Source organism: Aegilops tauschii, chromosome 3 (assembly GCF_002575655.3).
Source record: "Aegilops tauschii subsp. strangulata cultivar AL8/78 chromosome 3, Aet v6.0, whole genome shotgun sequence".
Classification (NCBI taxonomy): domain Eukaryota; kingdom Viridiplantae; phylum Streptophyta; class Magnoliopsida; order Poales; family Poaceae; genus Aegilops; species Aegilops tauschii.
In genome coordinates, this window is record NC_053037.3 from 568264975 (window position 1) to 568280412 (window position 15438).

The following is a 15438-nucleotide window of genomic DNA, read 5'->3' on the forward strand; positions in this document are numbered from 1 at the left end:
GGTCAGCGCAGCTGCGCTTATAAACCACTGTCGAAGCCTCTCGGCTAGCGAGGTGGGACTAAACATCCCACCGCACCGCGCCAGTTCCAGCACAAGGCCTTTGTTCCCGGTTGGTGCCACCAACCGGGACTAAAGGGGCATTGGTCCCGGTTCGTGGCACCAACCGGGACCAAAGGCCTTTAGTCCCGGTTGGTGCCACCAACCGGGACCAATGAGTTCCCTATATATACCCCATCGCCACAGCAGAGCACTCCAGAGTGCTCTATTTTTTCTGGCCGGCGAGGGGAGGGCATTTGGGTGCTCTAGCTCACCTCCTATGCACATGAGGTGTTCGATGAAATGTCTGAGCCACACTAGTTAATCTTTGTCCTCTCGAAACTCGACCTCCGAGCTCCATTTTCCCCGAGATTTGTCTAGGTTTAGCGGTCCGTCACGTCCCGTCCCCGTCCGCCGTCGATCGCCGGCGCCGATCTCGTCGCCAGCACCACCGTGGTGAGCCTCTTGTTCTTATCTTCTTTTTGAAAGGAAAAAAATTCTTACTTTAGATAGTTACTTGTCTAATTTTGTTACTTTTATTATTCCTTCTTATTACATAGTGCGATGGTTTTGGTATCCGCCCCCGTCGGCCCTCGTCCTGTCTATGATTCGGATGTGGTATATATTATCTTTTTATAACTATTTGATTCATTTATTGTTTATGACAAATATACCGACCAACGTGACATAGATTTTATTTATCTAGGAGGTGGTTGAACCGGAAATTCTAACCGACCCTATTGTCGAGAGGTTAAATTTAGTTGAAGAAGAAAACAATTACTTGAAGGAAAAAATAAAAAAATTGAGGAGGAGAAGATGATATTGGAGTTGCATGTTGCGGATGTCGTCGATGATCACAAGATCAAGATGGATGCAATGCGCTTGAAGATTAGAAAGATTAGAAAATATGCCATTCATACCGAGGCTTGGTATCATTATGCCGTTGGATCAATTGTTACCTTGGTTGCGATTATGATCGCATTTGTTTTCGCATTGAAATGTTTTACATAGTTTCAATGTATGGTTTAATTAATTAGATGCTCTGGAGAGCTATATATATGTTGTTAGATGAGAACTATGTATGTACTTTGGTTCTAATGTGATGATGAACTTCTATTAATTTGGTCACTTAATTATCTATTCATGATGTTCTGTAATGGTTTTTGACACACTTAATTATATATAATGCACGCAGATGAACCGTCAATGGATGTACGGTGACAGACACACCTCCGAGTACATTAAGGGCGTGCATGATTTTCTCGAAGTGGCTGAGGCAAACAAGCAGAATGGTTTTATGTGTTGTCCATGCCCTATATGTGGGAATACGAAGTCTTACTCTGACCGGAAAATCCTTCACACCCACCTGCTTTACAAGGGTTTCATGCCACACTATAATGTTTGGACGAGGCACGGAGAAATAGGGGTTATGATGGAAGACGGCGAAGAAGAAGAGGACGATGACAACTATGTGCCCCCTGAATACGGTGATGCTGCAACGGGGGAAGCTGCTGAAGATCAAGAGGAACCAGACGATGTGCCCAATGATGCTGCAAGGGGGTAAGCTGCTGAAGATCAAGAGGAACCAGTGCCCGATGATGATGATCTCCGCCGGGTCATAGTCGATGCAAGGACGCAATGCGAAAGTCAAAAGGAGAAGCTGAAGTTCGATCGCATGTTAGAGGATCACAAAAAAGGGTTGTACCCCAATTGCGAAGATGGCAACACAAAGCTCGGTACCGTACTGGAATTGCTGCAGTGGAAGGCAGAGAATGCTGTGCCTGACAAAGGATTTGAGAAGCTATTGAAAATATTCAAGAAGAAGCTTCCAAAGGATAACGAATTGCCCGACAGTACATACGCAGCAAAGAAGGTCGTATGCCCTCTAGGATTGGTGGTGCAGAAGATACATGCATGCCCTAATGACTGCATCCTCTACCGCGGTGCGTACAAGGATCTGAACGCATGCCCGGTATGCGGTGCATTGCGGTATAAGATCAGACGAGATGACCCTGGTGATGTTGACGGCGAGCCCCCCAGGAAGAGGGTTCCTGCAAAGGTGATGTGGTATGCTCCTATAATACCACGGTTGAAACGTCTGTTCAGAAACGAAGAGCATGCCAAGTTGATGCGATGGCACAGTGAGGACCGTAAGAAAGACGGGAAGTTGAGAGCACCCGCTGACGGGTCGCAGTGGAGAAAAATCGAGAGAAAGTACTAGGCTGAGTTTGCAGCTGACCCAAGGAACGTATGGTTTGGTTTAAGCGCGGATGGCATTAATCCTTTCGGGGAGCAGAGCAGCAATCACAGCACCTGGCCCGTGACTCTATGTATGTATAACCTTCCTCCTTGGATGTGCATGAAGCGGAAGTTCATTATGATGCCAGTTCTCATCCAAGGCCCTAAGCAACCCGGCAACGACATTGATGTGTACCTAAGGCCATTAGTTGAAGAACTTTTACAGCTGTGGAATGGAAACGGTGTACGTACGTGGGATGAGCACAAACAGGAGGAATTTAACCTGCACGCGTTGCTGTTTGTAACCATCAACGATTGGCCCGCTCTCAGTAACCTTTCAGGACAGACAAACAAGGGATACCACGCATGCACGCACTGTTTAGATGACACTGAAAGTATATACCTGGACAAAAGCAGGAAGAATGTGTACCTGGGCCATCGTCGATTTCTTCCGACCAACCATCAATGTCGAAAGAAAGGCAAGCATTTCAAAGGCGGGGCAGATCACCGGAAGAAGCCCGCCATGCGTACCGGTGATCACGTACTTGCTATGGTCAATGATTTACACGTAATCTTTGGAAAGGGTCCCGGCGGACTAGCTGTTCCGAATGACGCTGAGGGACACGCACCCATGTGGAAGAAGAAATCTATATTTTGGGACCTACCCTACTGGAAAGAGCTAGAGGTCCGCTCTTCAATCGACGTGATGCACGTGACGAAGAACCTTTGCGTGAACCTGCTAGGCTTCTTGGGCGTGTATGGGAAGACAAAAGATACACCTGAGGCACGGGAGGACCTGCAACGTTTGCACGAAAAAGACGGCATGCCTCCGAAGCAGTATGAAGGTCCTGCCAGCTACGCTCTTACGAAAGAAGAGAAAGAAATCTTCTTTGAATGCCTGCTCAGTATGAAGGTCCCGACTGGCTTCTCGTCGAATATAAAGGGAATAATAAATATGCCAGAGAAAAAGTTCCAGAACCTAAAGTCTCATGACTGCCACGTGATTATGACGCAACTGCTTCCGGTTGCATTGAGGGGGCTTCTACCGGAAAACGTCCGATTAGCCATTGTGAAGCTATGTGCATTCCTCAATGCAATCTCTCAGAAGGTGATCGATCCAGAAATCATACCAAGGCTAAGGAGTGATGTGGCGCAATGTCTTGTCAGTTTCGAGCTGGTGTTCCCACCATCCTTCTTCAATATCACGACGCGCGTCCTAGTTCATCTAGTCGACGAGATTGTCATTCTGGGGCCCGTATTTCTACACAATATGTTCCCCTTTGAGAGGTTCATGGGAGTCCTAAAGAAATATGTCTGTAACCGCGCTAGGCCAGAAGGAAGCATCTCCATGGGCCATCAAACAGAGGATGTCATTGGGTTTTGTGTTGACTTCATTCCTGGCCTTAAGAAGATAGGTCTCCCTAAATCGCGGTATGAGGGGAGACTGACTGGAGAAGGCACGCTTGGAGGGGGGACTCAATAATATGCAGGGACGGATATTCTTGGTCTCAAGCACACTACACAGTTCTACAGAACTCTACCTTGGTGACCCCGTATGTCGATGAACACAAGAACAGTCTGCGCTCCAAACACCCGGAGCAGTGTGACGACTGGATTACATGTGAACACATCAGGACTTTCAGCAGTTGGTTGGAAACACGTCTCTGAGGTGACACCACTGTTTGTGATGAGTTGTACTCGTTGTCCAGGGGACCATCTTCGACTGTATTGACTCACAAAGGATACGAGATAAATGGGAATACATTTTACACGATCGCCCAAGATCAAAAGAGCACCAACCAAAACAGCGGTGTCCGCTTTGATGCAGCAACCGAGAGGGGAAAGGACACATATTATGGTTACATAATGGACATATGGGAACTTGACTACGGACATGATTTTAAGGTCCCTTTGTTTAAGTGCAAATGGGTCAATCTGTCAGGAGGCGGGGTACAGGTAGACCCACAGTACGGAATGACAACAGTGGATCTGAACAATCTTGGGTACACTGACGAACCGTTCGTCCTAGCCAATGATGTGGCACAGGTTATCTATGTGAAGGACATGTCTACCAGACCGAGGAAAAGAAAAGATAAGGAAGCGAATACATCATACGATGAGCCAAAGCGGCACATAGTTCTTTCAGGAAAAAGGGACATTGTGGGAGTGGAGGGCAAGACAGACATGTCTGAAGATTATGAAAAGTTTCATGAAATTCCTCCCTTCAAAGTCAAGGCTGACCCAAGCATCCTGATAAACGATGAAGATTATCCATGGTTACGGCGCAATAAGCAAATGACACAAGCGAAGAAAAAGTGAAGACTTTCTCCCACAACTATTATGATGATACCATGCCAACTTTGTAATAGACGAGTATGATACCATTGTCCGTTTTGTACAAGAAGTGCATCTAGTTTTTGCCGTAACCCTCTCAACTTTCTTGCACATGCTATGTGGATGAAATGATGATACCATGCCAACTTTCAACATTTTCAGAGTTCATTTGAAATGCTTTTCAATTTTAGGGTCTTATAGCTCAAAATAATTAGTAAATGCATGAAAAATAACAGGCCAAAAATTAAAAATTATGCCACCTACTGGGCCACCACGGCCTGAATACAATTAGAAACCCATCCATGGGCCAGGATTCAGGCCTGCAGAAGGCCCAGTAGGCCCACAGGCATGTACAAAGAGGTTAGGCCCGTAAGCCTGCTTTAGAGAGGAGCTCGACAGCTCAGGCGCACCGCACCTTATAAACAGGTGTGGCTCTCTCTTAGCTAGCGAGGTGGGACTAAACTCACCACCACGCCGCTGTGCAAGGCCATTGCTCCCGGTTGGTGGCACGAACCGGGACCAATTCCACCCTTTGGTCCCTGTTGGTGCCACGAACCAGTACTAATGAGGCTGTGGCCCCACGAGCACCTTTAGTACCTGTTCGTGGCACGAACCGGTACTAGAGTTTCTTACTAGCTAAGCAGTTTTTTAGTCCCACCTCGCTAGCTGAGAGGCACTAGGAGCGGTTTATAAGCCCTGAGTGCAGAGACGATGAAGAAGAGGCGCAATGCTCACGTTGCTTAGCTTCAAGCCTTGAGGAATAAGGTAGACTGCATCGAGCTATGTGCAGTGCAGTCTACACTATTCCGAAAGGCTTGAAGCAAATCAACGCGCATTGCGCCTCTTTTTTATTTTTAATCATTAAAAGCAAAAAGAATTTTCATAAAGAACTTTTTTTGATAGAAACTTTAATAGCAGAAAGAATTATCATAAAGTAAAATAAATAAGTAATTAGAAACAAAATAAAATAAAATAAATAAGTTTTTGTTGTAAGTAGAAGCAAAACAAAATAAATATAGCAAAAAAGAAAAAAAAAACTAAATACAGCAAAAAGAATTTTCATAAAGAACTAATGGCACTAATAGAAAGTTTATATTTTTTCTAAAACTAATGGCACTAACAGACAGTTTATAATTTTGCTGACCTAAAAGCAAAAAGAATTTAAAAATAAAGCAAAAAACAAAAGAAAATAAATAATGCAGAAAACAGAACCAAAAAACTGGATTTTTTTTAAAAAAACTGCCACCTATTGGGCCACCACGGCCTGAATACGACTAGAAACCCAACCTGGGCCAGGATTCAGGCCCGCAGAAGGCCCAATAGGCCCACAAACAGCACAGTGTGACATTAGGCCCGTAAGCCTGCATTTGAGAGGAGCTCGAGAGGGCAGCCGCAGTGGGGCTTATAAACCACTCCGAGCCCCTCTCAACTAGCGAGGTGGGACTAAACTTTTGGTCGCGGGCAGCGCAAGGCCTTTGGTCCCGGTTGGTCGCACCAACCGGGACCAATGCCCCCCTTTAGTCCCGGTTGGTGCCACCAACCGGGACCAAAGGCCGCCGCTTCCCGCCCTTTGGGCTGCTGAAAAGGGACCTTTGGTCCCGGTTGTTGACACCAACCGGGACTAAAGGGTGGCATTGGTCCCGGTTGGTGCCACCAACCGGGACCAAAGGTGTGCCTATATAAGCCAACACTTGGGAAATTTTCAGATACCTCGCCAGTTGCCCCCGACGCCGCCAGGCTGCCCGTGCTCGCCGTCGCCGCTCGCTCCTCGTCCCCGTCGCCCCGCGCCCTTGCCTCGACGGGTCGCCGCCCGGTGCTCGTCGCCGTCGCCCTGCCCCCACGCGGCGCCCCGCCTCATGCTCCCCTGCTCGCGCGCGCCGCCTCGGCGCCCCGAGCCCCCCTGCCCGGCCCGCGCGTGCTCGCCGGCGCCCTCGCCGCCCCCGCCCCGTCCCGCCCCCGCGCGCCGGCGCCCTCGCCGCCCCCGCCGTCGCCATCGTCCTAGCCGCCCCCGCTGTGAGAGCCGCCGCCCCGGCTCTGTTTTTTTATTAGTTAATTGTTTTTTGATCATATATATATAATGTATATGTGTATGTATGTGGCTATATGTTTTTGTTCATATGTGGCTATATGTTTTTTTTATTTTTATTAGTTTAATTTTTTTGTTCATATGTGATGTATATGTGTATGTGGCTATAATGTATATCTGAATAAAAAAAATTTGTATGTATGTAGATGTTCAAAATGTATGAATATATATGTCAAAAATGTTTTTTTGTTCATAGAAAGTTTTTTGTTCATATATAGAAAGTTTTTATATATGACAATGGATATATATTCGATATATATGAGAAATGATGATCCACATGGAAAAGTTTTATATATGCAAAAGTTACAATTTTAGAAAAGTTTTATATATCTAGCTATAGGAAGGGAAGAAGAAGAAAAAGAAGGATAGGAAAGAAGAAAATAAGAAGAGGAAAGAAAGAAGAAGAGGAGAGGAAGAAGAGGAGAAATAAATAAGAAGAGGAAAAAAGAAGAAAAAGAAGAGGAGAAGAAGAAAGGAATAGAGGAGAAGAAGAAAAAATAGAAAATTTTCTATTTTTTCTTCTTCTCCTCTTTTTTTTTTCTTTTTTTTCTTCAATCCTCTCCTCTATTCCTTTCTTCTTCTCCTCTTTTTATTTCTTCTTAGTTTTCTTATGTTTTATCGGGTCTGTCGGCGTCGATATATACCCCTCCCGATAACTTCAACACGAGGGGGGATAACTTCAACACGAGGGGGGGTCGATATACCCCCTCCCCGATAACATTATTTTCCCGTGTATATATGTCGTCGTTGTCGATATAACCCCCTCCTGATAACTTCAACACGTGGGGGGGGGGTCGATATACCCCCTCCTCGATAACATTATTTCCCGTGTATGTATGTCGTCGTTGTCGATATTACCCCCTCCCGATAACTTCAACACGAGGGGGGGTCGATATACCCCCTCCTCGATAACATTATTTTCCCGTGTATGTATGTCGTCGTTGTCGATATAACCCCGTCCCGATAACTTCAACACGTGGGGGGGTCGATATACCCCCTCCCCGATAACATTATTTTCCCGTGTATGTATGTCGTCGTTGTCGATATATATAACTCCCTCCCAGATAACTTCGACATGATGGACGGTCGATATGTATACCCCCTCTCGACCATGATAACTTATACCACGGGAGCACCCCCCGGCCCTCTCGCTCGACCAAAACTCTCGAGGACACCCAAACCCTAGAAAAAAACGATGTCGGTCTCCTACCCCCTCCCGCCGCGCCCCTACCCTTGAAGCGTTGCCTAGGCCACCCCAAACCCGGAATAAGCTAGGTCTACGTTTGCACTAATATATCCACCTACTGTCATGTTTGTGTAATAATTGCCATGTTGTAATATTTGCAGAAACAATGGAGCACGGACGAGATGAGCAAGCAGAAGAGGTGTTGGGGGACATAATCTTAGCCGGAGGTGATATCTTGTCGTATCTTAACGACAATGATGGTCTGGAAGAACAGGGTGAAGAAGCAGGCTACGGTGATCGAAGAGTGGAGGAGGAAAGACATGATTATGATGGCTCCGGTGACCCAATGCTGGTGCAAGAAGGAGCCCGTGGTGACGGCTCCGGTGACCGAACAAAGTCCGGCCAGGTAAATATATTAGTTAAGCCTGTGCTGACTAGCTAATTGATGCATTCATTGTTTTGGTATGTACACATATTAATTAACACTCGTCTTTCTTCTTTTTTCTAGCCCTCCGGATCGAGCACAACTGCGGTAAAGAGACGAGGCCTGAAGAGAAAGTTGCGCTCGGATGAAAGGTTTGAGATCACAGCAATCGCGCGCGACGGCCAACCGATTGAACCCCTCCGGACAAAGGATGCTTTTGCTGCTCAGTGCGGGGTTCTAGTTAGGGACAAGATCCCGATCAGCATCCACCAATGGTATAAGCCTAAGAAGGAAGACCCTGAGGTGTCTTATGTCAATGATATGCAGAAAGATGATCTTTGGACTGAGCTGAAGGCAAATTTCACCCTACCGCCAAAGGAGGATCCGGAGAAGCCAGTTATAGAGCAATTAATCAAGTCTCATGCTCTTAAGAAGATGGCAGATCTATTCAGGAGGTGGAAGAATGAGCTGAAAACGTTTGTCGACAAAGAAGAGACACCAGAATTCATCGGCCGGTATGAGAAGATCAGAGATCACTGGCCCGCATTTTTGGCCCACAAGACATCGGAAAAGAGTAAGAAGATGTCAGCGACAAACAAGAAGAATGCTGCGAAGAAGAAGCTTCACCATCGCACGGGGTCAGGTGGCTACCTCAAAGCCCGGCCTAAGTGGGCCAAGTCTGAGAGGGATCTGCTTGATAAAGGGATCGAACCAGAGACAATGAACTGGCCAGACCGTTGCCGGACTTGGTTCTTCGGGGCTGGCGGAACCTTGGACCCTGTATCGGGGAGGTGTCGTTGGACGGACGAGCAACTTGCAATACCCGTCAAGAAGCTTAAGCACTATATCGATGCAGCGCAGCAAGGGACGTTCGTTCCAGACAGAGAGAACGACAAGCTCACAATGGCCCTCGGGAATCCTGAGCACCCTGGACGGACACGAGGCACGCCAGGCTCCGTTCCGTGGAAGGCTGGTTTTCCGGACGCGGGCGGTTACAAAACCCAGGAGAGGAGGAAAAAAGTGGAGCAGATCCAAATTCAGAAGCTGCACGAAAGGGTTCAAGCGCTAGAGGAACGAGACGGCAATCGAGATGCCGAAACTGCCCCCGAAGCTACACCGCCATCTCAGCGGAGAAGCAGCGTGGCTTCCACCGAGCTGCCTCAGCTGGAGCATGCGGCTCCTGCTAGCTACCCCGTGGATGCTATCACGGAGTCTCAACATTGCCACCTTATGGCGGAATGGCAGAACTTGAAAGTCAAGGCGGCTGTTGGCTCTGTTTTACCTACTGAACCCGGCGCAACCTACCACTGTCGGCCGATTCCAGAAGGATATGCTAGGGTGATGGTGGATGAAATAACGGAGGGATTTGAGGACCTCCAGCTTGACCACCCTACCGGTGAAGGGGAGACTCGGCTGGGTTTAGCTCTGAAGACTCCATGCCTATGGCGGAAGGAGCTCATCAAGCTTCCGAACTGGACGGCTCCGGCGAGTAAGGGCACTCCGCCTCCTCCTCCGGTGAGTGATCAGGGCACTCAGCCTCCTTCTCCGGCGCGTGGCGGCACTTTGCCTCCTTCTCCGCCAGCGCCGGCGCGCCAGAGCAGCCAGCCTCCTCCTTCTCCGCCTCGTCAGCAAGGGCGGAAGTGACCCGCCGCCGCTGCGGCTGCTCCGGCGCGTCGTAGTCCTTCTCCTCCGCCTCGTAAGCAAGGAAAGAAGACAGCCGCAGCCGCTCCGTCTGCTCTGCCGGCGTCTAGCAGTACAGCTGCAAGAGGCGGGAGGCAATACAGATTCGGTCCTTCTCTGAAGACTCCAGAGAAGTTACCATATGAGAGGACCGAGGAGGAGAACGCGAAGATCGTGCGAGCCGAAGTTAAGAACTTCTTTGAAGGGGTGAAAGCAAAGAAACATCCACCTCCGGAGGAGAAGGTAGATCCGATGAAAGCAAAGCGCACTCTGGCTGCCCTGACAAAACCACCAAAGTCTCCGCCGAGAGGCAACTATGAGCGCGTTCTTGCAAAGACATATGCCGAAGCGGAGCGGTCGGGAAGTACTGTCAGTGATAAAAGGATGAAAGAACGACGAGCTGGGAAAAAAATTGCCCAGCTCGGCGAACAAGCGAACCAATCGTGCCCCCCGCTCAAGGTGTCAAAAGACATCGTCGCTAATGATCCGAGTATGGTGCCCGGTTATAGCAATCTTGGAGATTACCTGCCCGACGATGTACATTATGAAATCATGGAGGTGGACGAACACAAATACCATTACGGGAAGCCTCTCGTCAAAGATGTCAGATCTCTAAGCACGATGATGCGAAGACTACATGATTGGTACATGAAAACCTGCAGAGAGTCTGATGGGATGAGTACTTTGATGCTGAGAGTTAAACCGGAGCATGACCTCGTTGGAATTGAACTGTTGAATGTTCCATTTGAGGATTTCTTCCAGTTTTACAATCAAAAGGCCCTCGATAAAACAACGATCACTTGCTACTGTCTGTAAGTAGTACTACTTCTGTCATTAAGTCTCTCTATATAGGTCAGCTCTTTCATTGCATGTATTTATACTTATCCTCACTATATTATGCAGATTGAAGATCGCCGAATTGAAGAAAAGACAAATCGGTGATATTGGGTTCATTAACACAAATCTCATAGATGCATATACGGTTGAAAAACATCCCAAAGAAGCCGAGGCCAACTTGCTACAATCGTTGGTATTAAATCAAAACAAAGATATAATACTCTTTCCTTACAACTTCAAGTGAGTGTTACTGTCTTGTGCATATTCGGTTTCCCTTATTAGTCCAGGTTATGGTAATGTAATTGATGACTTATGCATGCATGCGCAGCTTCCACTATATTCTCCTAGAGATTAAGCTTGAGCCGGGAGTAGTAACCGTCTTAGACTCGAGACGAAAAGATCCCCAGGACTATGCGAACATGACTCAAATGCTCGAGAAGTAACTTAAATCGATGTATTCATATATATATATGTATTGACCCCCTTCTTCAAATTAGATGTTTCGGAAGCGGGATGAACTCCTAGCAGAAGATCGTATGCGAGGAATTCAAGAGGAATTGGCGGCATTCTTCCTTGACCACGTGATCGCTGAAAACGGAGAATACTATGTGGACCCTGTGTTCCTACAATATAATTAGGAGATTGTATTGTAAGAGATAATTATTGTATATATGTAGCCGGTAGTGTCGGATAGATATACGAGAACTTGTTGTTCGACCAATATCTCGGAGAAGGAGAGGTGGTCGATATCACTTCTCTCTGTATGCATATGTTCATGACGATCTTCTGTTTCCTTCATTTGATTACTAGCTAGCGTGTCTACTCCTCTCCATACGTATATAGTACATAGCGTCGACCAAGCACGGAGATAAGAGAGGACACTTCTCTCTATTAATTAGCTAGCTAACACAATATATGAAACACCTAAATTAACCCCCCAAAACCCCTAAACCACCCCCTTTCAAAAAAAAAACAAAAACCTCAGCTCCTGCCAGCTGCTGACGCGTGGATGCCTATTGGTCCCGGTTGGTGACACCAACCGGGACAAAAGGCCCTGCCTATTGGTCCCGGTTGGTGGCACCAACCGGGACCAAAGGCCCTCCTGCCTGGGCTCCCCGCACCGGCCACGTGGACGGCCTTTAGTCCCGGTTCGTGTAAGAACCGGGACTAAAGGGCTAGGGCATTAGTAATGACCCTTTAGTCCCGGTTCCAGAACCGGGACTAAAGGCCCTTATGAACCGGGGTAAAAGCCGCTTTTCCTACTAGTGTACGCGCCGAATGCCGTTGGCTATGCTGACAGCAGTAGAGTAGTCGATGAGCCAATCTTCCGACTTCACAGAGCCGTTGTACTTAGGCGTGTCTCTGGGGAGCGAGAACCCTTTGGGGAAGGGCTCGTCGCGGATGCGGGGGCCAAAGCATGGCGGACCGACATCATCTTCTTCTTCTAGCACCAAGGACCGAGCCAGGCGGTCGATCCGATGGCGGGCATCGTTCTCGCCGACTCCTTCGCGGTGGCCTAGTCGGCCACCAAGAGTCGGATGCGTGACAGGCGGCGGGGTGGGGTATCTCTCCCCTCGAGGCGGGGGAGGAGGCGGATTTCCTTGGCGCTCCACCGCTCGAGGGCGGCCTTCCGCGTCGCGCTCGATGGTGATACGAGTCCGGCTGCGGCTAGCAGCCGGCTCCTTGTCTTTCCTCACGCGGGCGCCGCTCGCAGTCGGCGACCGAGATGTCATGGCGTGCTCCCGGCGCGGGGGAGGACTCTCAGCGCGGGCGCCGGCTTCGTGCCGTTCTGTGGCCGCGTCGATCAGCTGCTGGATCCGCCTTGTCATGTAGGGGAGCTCATCGGCTCCCAGCCCATTTAGCTCTTCAGCGGCCGCCTGAGCGTCTCGCAGATTCTCGAGCGGGGTGGCGTAGACGGGGCAGTCTGCCCCCAGCATGCTGGCGATAGCCGCGCCGCGCTTCTGGACGAAGCCGGCTCGGCTCGGCCCTCCACGAGGCGGCGTGCCAAAGGCGGCGCGATCGACTTCGCGCTGGTGAGCCTCGGTGAGGCGTCTCATGGAGGCTATCTTCTGGCCTTCCGCGATGAGGGTGAGGCGGCGTGCCTCCAAGGTCTCGGCGTCGGCGTCGGCCTGGATGGGGACGGATAAGTCGTGAATCGCCGCTTGCAGGGCGTCGTGGGCATTCTCGCCCGAGTTGGCGACGTGGCTGATGACCATCACTTCGGTGACAGCGCTGCTGCCGCTGTCAGCTCGAGGGAGAGGGTCGTCGAAGACCACCATGTCGGAGGGGTAGGCGTCGAGCGATGCCGTGTCGAAATCGACAAGCATCGGGTCGGTGGAGCCGACCGACTCCAAGTCTACAGCAGGCTCGCTGGAGACGTGAAGTTGGTCGAGGAGGCTGACGAGGCGGCTCTCGGGGTAGTCTGTGCCAGCGTCGGACGCGGGCTCGTCGGAGATGCGAGTCTCGCCGAGCAGATCGGCGAGGCAGCTCGCTGCGCAGGCGTCGTCGACGCCTTGCAGCGCGTCTGGGCAAACGCCATCGGGCGCAGTAGGCTGGCTGCGCTCGCGGGGGAGAAAAAGGGTTCCCGTCCAGAACAGGTCTCCGGACGACGGTGCACCTGGCCCCACGGTGGGCGCCAAATGTCGGGATGTAGGTGCGACATATGCCAACGGGTGGCTTATCATTGTGGGAGCCAGTAAGACGTCGCCGGTGCCTGGAAACGGGATGAGGCGAAGACATGCACGCCGGCGAATCTTACCCAGGTTCGGGGCTCTCCGTGGAGATAACACCCCTAGTCCTGCTCTGCGGGGTCTACGCATGATCACTAGATCAGAACGAGTAGCTACAAGTGCTCCTTGAGCTGTCGGATTCGAGGGAGAAGAAGAGCAAGGCTAGCTCTCCCTTTCCTCTCTATATGGTGCGTGTGTAACTCTATGAGACCAACCCTTTGCATGGGTGCCCCGGGGGGTTTATATAGGCCTACCCCCGGGGGTACAATAGTAATCCGGCTGGGCACGGGTCCCAGCCGTCAGTGTCTGTGTTCGCCGGCTTCTCCGCCGGCCATTGGGGCCCGCCGACTGGTGGGTCCCGCCGGCTGCTGGCCTCTTGGTCGACAGGCCGGCCCCACCGCTTGGGGGTCTTGTCGGCGGCTGGTTACTGTAGCCTCACCCCTGATGACGAGAGCTTTGTCGAGGTAAGCGTGGCTACAGTGTGCCGCCTTGTGGGCTCTCACCGTAGTCTTACCTCATCTTCTCTCCTTAATGTGGCACATGTTTCGAAGGAGGGGGGTAGCCGGCTTCTGGGGCCCGGCTACGCCCCTGGCCGACTAGGGGAGGCCGGGCTGCCTTCGAGCGTCTCTCTGGCTAAAGGGGCCCGCCACCGCGGGCCGTACTGGCGTCTGTCGTGGATGACGTCGAGGCCAACATGGCTACAGTGCCGCGCCGGACGGGAGATGGCTGACCCGTACGGTGTCCTGTGGCCATGCCTGCTTCGGGATTCGGGGGTAGTGGGCTGTACTGTGGCCACGCCCCGTCTTATCTCCATTATGTGGGCGTAGTTTTGGTGGGTGCGGTCTTGGCCGGCTTCTTGGAGTCGGCGTTCTTCATGGCCGGCTTTTGGGAGTCGGTCCTGGCCGAGCCGACTTCCTGGAGTCGGCCACCTCGTAGCTATCTTGGGGGAGGCTTCTGGGAATGGGTCGCCTTCTGAGAGGGCCCCTGGGATAGCCGGCCGGGGGAAGGCGGCCCTGTGCTTCGAATGCTTGAAGGCTCAAATGGCCTGATAATTTCTTGAGAAGCCAAGGGGAGTCGGTTAGGCTACCCGTGGCTATTTACTCCGACACAGGGTGCTCCCCCGACATCGCTTCCTAATCCTAGATGGGGAGAGAGGGTAGATGCGGTGGAGGCGGCACGACTGCAGCGGAGGTGGCACGACAGCAGCAGAGGCGACACGACGGTGGCGGAGGGGGCGGCGCGGAAGCGACTCGATCTGATTCAGGTGACAGTGAGCGTCAGTTTCGCGGCCCCACTCGTTAGCACGTAACAGTCAAAATGTGGACTCGGCCCTATGCCGCCCCACTCGTCAGAGTTAACGGTCAAGCCATTGACCCGACGGCAACGTCCGCTGTGACTAGTTCTAAGGGTTTCGGGCAAGGGAGTGGGGAAAAGTGAGCAAAAGTTAAGAGCGTGGGGATGAATGAGTAGAACTAAGGAACCAGGGGCACAGAAATAAAAATCCCTAACTTTAATTTTCACGTTCTGTATTATCTTGCAAACTTATCCCACTACATCTATAAAGTACTTCTAGCTTTATTACTTGTTTCTAGGTAAAACAAACATTGGTGTGCGTAGAGTTGTATCGGTGGTCGATAGAACTTGAGAGAATATTAATTCTACCTTTAGCTCCTCGTTGGGTTCGACACTCTTACTTATCGAAAAAGGCTACAAACGATCCCCTATACTTGTGGGTTATCACACTTCCCTCCCCCACCAGGCACCACGTCACTGCAGCCAGCCCACCACCTGCCCCATTCACGACAACTTCCTCTGCATCCTCACCAGCACCACAGTTGCGTCCACCCTGCCAGGTCAGGTTGTGTTGCTCCCCCGCGCTCCATGGGCA